General features: G+C 45.0%; 1 pseudogene; it reads left to right on the top strand.

Annotated features, from left to right (window-relative positions):
* Positions 1 to 4,896: 4,896 nt before the first annotated feature.
* The window catches only part of LOC135057331 (cytochrome P450 1B1-like), a 3,983-nt pseudogene continuing 2,773 nt past the window's right edge, over positions 4,897 to 6,106 (top strand).

Raw genomic sequence — 6,106 nt, 5'->3', positions numbered from 1 at the left:
TATAATCTGTTATGCAATAAACTGTCATTTATTTGCTTTCAGTTAGCACGAAAGTTCTGTTTTTTTATGATTTAAACATAGCGCCAGGGGTCATTATTCCTATATGTTTTTACTGAAAGATGGTAACTCTAGGGCGGGCATTAGGGTAGTAGGGCCAATGTGCCGTGCTCTTTCTTTCACTAGATCCCTACAGGAGGCACGAAGATCCAAAAGTGAGGTATTAAGAAAGCACATCAGGGCCTCTCCATTAATCGTATCATCCAGTCCTACAATATGGAGGTTGCTCCATATTAACGATTCTCCAAATCATCCAGTTTGTTCATGACAGACAGGTGCTGCTTATGGCGATCCTCACACTGTTGATTGGGAGTGAACACATCCTGACATGTCTTAAGATGGATACACACTGGCCGATATATCAGCCGTTATATTGCCCTCCCAGTTCGTGTCCTCAGTCATGACGGATCAGGCAGTGTGTATGCACAACACACCGCCCGATCCGATTATAGATATATCTGCAGATCCATTGATCAGCAGATATATCTACCAGTGTGTATCCACTTTAAGTGTGAGCTCATTAGAGTGGACCCTCTGTGTGTGCTGCACGATGCTGAAATCTACCTCATGGAGATTCTGACAGTGTCAGCCTGCATCAAGGGAGCAGTAGTGCCTTTTAATCGCCCTCACAATATCCTAGTAAGAGGCCAAAAGATTAGGTGAAGCCAAGGCCGTAACTATGTGTGTGCCAGCGGTGCCTGGCACACAGTGCAGTCGTCCTGAGGGCGTAACTGCCCGCATCCTCGGCCTAAAGTCAGCGGCATTGTAATGCGTCAACTGACTTATTACAAGCCGCCTGTGTGTGCTGCCACCAGAGAGGAGCAGCTCCGGGGGCAGGGGAGGAGGAGGAGGGAGGGGGACTCGGGAGCTACAGCAGCTCACTGTAGTTGGCGGCACCGCTGCAGCTGTCCCTCTCCTTCAAGTTGGCTGGCCGTGATCGCTCCCTCCCTGCTCCCTGGCAGAAATTCTGCGATCGCTCCCTCCTCAATCCCTGGCGGAAGCTCCGCGATCGCTCCCTCCCGCTCCTTGCCGCGCACATGGATGCGGCCTCCACCAGCAGCCAGAGTCAGCCCCACGCATACTGATGCCAGACACCAGACCCTCTCAGTCTCAGCAGCGACAGGCAGTGATAAGCAAAACTGCTGGGGCTGGGAGCATATGTGTACCTAGCACTGGGGGTATATGTGTACCTGGCACTGGGGGCATATGTGTACCTGGCACTGAGGGCATATGTGTATCTGGCACTGGGGGCATATGTGTATCTGGCATTGGGGGCATATCTGGCACTGGGGTATATGTTGTATCTGGCACTGGAGGCATATCTGGCACTGGGGGTATATGTTGTATCTGGCACTGGGGGCATATCTGGCACTGGGAGTATATGTTTTATCTGGCAAATATGGCACTGGGGCATATGTGTATCTGGCACTGGGGGCATATGTGTATCTGGTACTGAGGGCATATATGTATCTGGCACTGAGGGCATATGTGTATCTGGCACTGGGGGCATATGTGTATCTGGCACTGGGGGCATGTGTACCTGGCACGGGGGGCATATGTGTATCTGGCACTGGTGGCATATGTGTATCTGGCACTGGGGGCATATCTGGCACTGGGGGTATATGTTGTATCTGGCACTGGTGGCATATGTGTACCTGGCACGGGTATATGTTGTATCTGGCACTGGGGGTATATGTGTATCTTGCACTGAAGGCATATGTGAATCTGGCACTGGGGGCATATCTGGCACTGGTGGTATGTTTTGTAATTGGCACTGGGGGTATATCTGGCACTGGGGGTATATGTTGTATCTGGCACTGGGGGCATATCTGGCACTAAGCGCATATGTGTACCTGGCACTGGGGGCATATGTGTATCTTGCACTGAGGGCATATGTGTATCTGGCACTGGGGGTATATATGTACCTGGAACTAGGGGTATATGTGTATCTGGCACTAGGGGCATATGTATTTGGCACTGGGGATATATATGTGTACCTGGCACTGGGGGCATATGTGTATCTGGCACTGGGTGCATATATGTATCTGGCACTGAGGGCATATGTGTATCTGGCATTCGGGGCATATCTGGCACTGGGGGCATATTTGTATCTGACACTGGGGGCATATGTGTATCTGGCACTGGGGGCATATGTATATCTGGCACTGGGGGCATATGTGTATCTGGCACTGATGGCATATGTGTATCTGGCACTGGGTGTATATGTGTATTTGGCACTGGAGGCATATGTGTATCTGGTACTGATGGCATATGTGTATCTGGCACTGGGGGCATATCTGGCACTGGTGGTATATGTTGTATCTGGCACTGGGGGTATATGTTGTATCTGGCACTGGGGGCATTTGTGTATCTGGCACTGGGGGTATATGTGTATCTGGCACTGGGGGCATATGTGTATCTGGCACTGGGGGCATATATGTATCTGGCACTGGGGGCATATATGTACCTGGCACTGGGGGCATATGTGTACCTGGCACTGGAGGCATATGTGTATCTAGCACTGAGGGCATATGTCTCTGGCACTGGGGGCATATCTGGCACTGGTGGTATATGTTGTAACTGGCACTGGGGGCATATCTGGCACTGGGGGCATATGTGTACCTGGCACTGAGGGCATATGTATACCTGGCACTGGGGGCATATGTATACCTGGCACCGAGAGTATATGTGTATCTGGCACTGCACACAACACAATATTGGACCATTAAAGGGTGAGTTGGATGTCTTGATTAATGAAGATAGGAAAAAAGCAGATTTATTGAATAAATTATTTTCATCAGTATTCACGAGAGAGGACAGGTTGATGTGAGTAGAACACAACAAAAGCTATAATAACGACCTGTTGCTAAGTACTTGGTTAAACGAGGAAGTAGTCCGGGAGAGACTAAATAAAATGAAGATAAGTAACTCTACTGGGCCGGATGGACTTCACCCCAGGGTTCTTATGGAACTTAACGCAGAACTATCGAGACCCCTATATTTAATTTTCAGCGAGTCAATTACATCAGAAATTAGTTCGAAGGACTGGCGTATAGCAGAGGTAGTCCCAATATTTAAAAAGGGTATTAAAACTCATCCCGGAAATTATAGACCGGTAAGTTTGACATCTATAGTGAGGAAAATACTGGAAGGTATACTGTATTAAGGGATAGCATACTAAAGTACTTGGATACCTCCAAGGTTATTACTAGAAATCAGCATGGTTTTGTGAAGGACAGGTCATGTCAAACTAACTTAATAAGCTTCTATGAGAAAGTGAGCGATAATATTGATCAGGATAAAGCAGTGGGTGTCATCTTTTTGGACTTCACTAAGGCCTTTGACAAAGTTCCACATAGACTATTTTTCAAATTCAGCTTGGGGTAGGAAACACTATTTGTACTTGGGTGAGTAATTGGGTGTACAACAGGGAACAGCGAGAGGGGATTAATGGGATGTTCTCTGAATGGGCTTCAGTACTCAGTGGAATACCGCAGGGTTCAGTACTCGGGCCATTGCTGTTTAACATATTCATGGATGACCTAGGAGTGGGCCTAGAAAGCACAGTGTCAATTTTCACAGATGATACTAAACTATGTAGAGTAATTAATTCAGACAAGGATGTTGAGTCTCTACAGAATGATTTATCTAGACTTAAGGTCTGGGCAGACAAATGGAGAATGAGGTTCAATATAGACAAATGTAAAGTTATGCACTTTGGGACTAAGAACAATCGGGCAGCATATCAACTAAATGGGGAAAATGTAGGGAAAACAGTAGTGAAAAGGATTTGGGTGTGCTCATTGATAATAGACTTCGTAGTAGTATGCAATGTCAAAATGCAGCAACAAAAGCAAATAAGGTGTTAGCATGCATAAAACGGGGAATGGAGACAATGGATGAGAGTGTAATCCTGCCACTGTATAAATCATTGGTGCGGCCACACCTGGAATATTGTGTACAGTTCTGGGCACCACACTATAAAAAAGATATCTTGGAACTTGAAAGGGTTCAGAGCCACCAAACTGGTTAAGGGGTTAGAGACACTGAATTATGAAGAAAGGTTAGATTTGTTTACACTGGAAAAGAGACGGCTGAGAGGGGACATTATTAATATTTATAAATACATAAAGGGACAATACAAGGATTTATCAAACGATCTGTTTGTCAAAAAAAACGCAACATAGGACACAAGAACACCCCCTGATGTTAGAAGACAAAAAAAAATTCATACACAACGGAGAAAAGGGTTCTTCACATTAAGAGCAGTAAGGATTTGGAATTCTCTGTCAGAGAAGGTAGTAATGGTGGATTCAATCAATAAGTTTAAAAATGGATTAGATAAATTCCTAGCAGAAAGAAATATCCAAGCATATAGCATTTCATTAATATAACATTTTATAATACAGGTTGAACTCGACGGACATTTGTCTTTTTTCAACCTCAACAACTATGTAACTATGTAACAACGCATATGCCGTAATGTGTAAAAGGTGACTCTGCATGCTGCAATGTGTAAAATAAGCTCTACCAGCAGGGGCAAACGCAGGATTTATTCAGGGGGGTTTCCGTGGGTGTGTATATATATATATATGAGTGTATATGTATGTATATATATACACGTTCTTTTAGTGTATGTTACCATGGTGATGTGATATGCGCACACCGGCATGCGACACCTGCAGGACAAAGTTGTCCATGGTGAATGACGCAACCGGAAGTAAGTCCCCGTGAGAACCGGGGACGCTGCACTTATGGTGTTTGGCTTAGAGTGTATAAAGGTAAGCTTTTGTATAAGTGTTCTTTGTGACTTCTGATGACGGTCGAATAAAGACCGAAATGTTAAGCTACACAGGATTGAGTGATCTCATTTCTTGTCGTTATTACAAGACCGTGAGTGCCGCCGATGTCCATTTGCTGCATGACTTTGTTGTTTTGGATGGCACCCGACACGCTGCTGTTCTGAACCTATTGGAGTGCCGAATATTTCCCTCTTCCTAGTATATATATATATATATATATATATATAGAGAGAGAGAGAGAAAGAAATGTCCTTATAGAGAGGGGTATGTATCCATCCACTCCCAATAGTAAAGGAACAGGCGGCACTCCAAGGGTCTTGTGAAAACAAACTTGTATTCAAAATGGTTAATCAAATAAATGGCAAATTATGGCCATAATACTGTATGCCATTTATTTGATTCACCATTTTGAATACAAGTTTGTTTTCACAAGACCCTTGGAGTGCCGCCTGTTCCTGTACTATTGGGAGTGGATGGATACATACCCCTCTCTATAAGGACATTTCTTTCTCTGCATCTCTACAAAGGAAGGCACCGGGGCAGTTGCATTTTTATACAGGGAGTGCCGACCACACCAACTTCTGTATATATATATATATATATATATATATATATATATATACTGCTCAGAAAAATAAAGGGAACACTAAAATAACACATCCTAGATCTGAATGAATGAAATATTCTTATTAAATACTTTGTTCTTTACATAGTTGAATGTGCTGACAAGAAAATCACACAAAAATGATCAATGGAAATCAAATTTATTAACCCATGGAGGTCTGGATTTGGAGTCACACTCAAAAATAAAGTGGAAAAACACACTACAGGCTGGTCCAACTTTGATGTAATGTCCTTAAAACAAGTCAAAATGAGGCTCAGTAGTGTGTGTGGCCTCCACGTGCCTGTATGACCTCCCTACAACCCACACAAGTGGCTCAGGTAGTGCAGCTCATCCAGGATGGCACATCAATGCGAGCTGTGGCAAGAAGGTTTGCTGCGTCTGTCAGCGTAGTGTCCAGAGCATGGAGGCGCTACCAGGAGACAGGCCAGTACATCATGAGACGTGGAGGAGGCTGTAGGAGGGCAACAACCCAGCAGCAGAACCGCTAACTCCGCCTTTGTGCAAGGAGGAACAGGAGGAGCACTGCCAGAGCCCTGTAAAATGACCTCCAGCAAGCCACAAATGTGCATGTGTCTACTCAAACGATCAGAAGCAGACTCCATGAGGGTGGTATGAGGGCCCG

The sequence above is a fragment of the Pseudophryne corroboree genome, chromosome 3, assembly GCF_028390025.1.
Source record: "Pseudophryne corroboree isolate aPseCor3 chromosome 3, aPseCor3.hap2, whole genome shotgun sequence".
In the NCBI taxonomy this organism is placed as follows: Eukaryota; Metazoa; Chordata; class Amphibia; order Anura; family Myobatrachidae; genus Pseudophryne; species Pseudophryne corroboree.
This window is presented reverse-complemented; position numbering and strand designations above follow the sequence as displayed.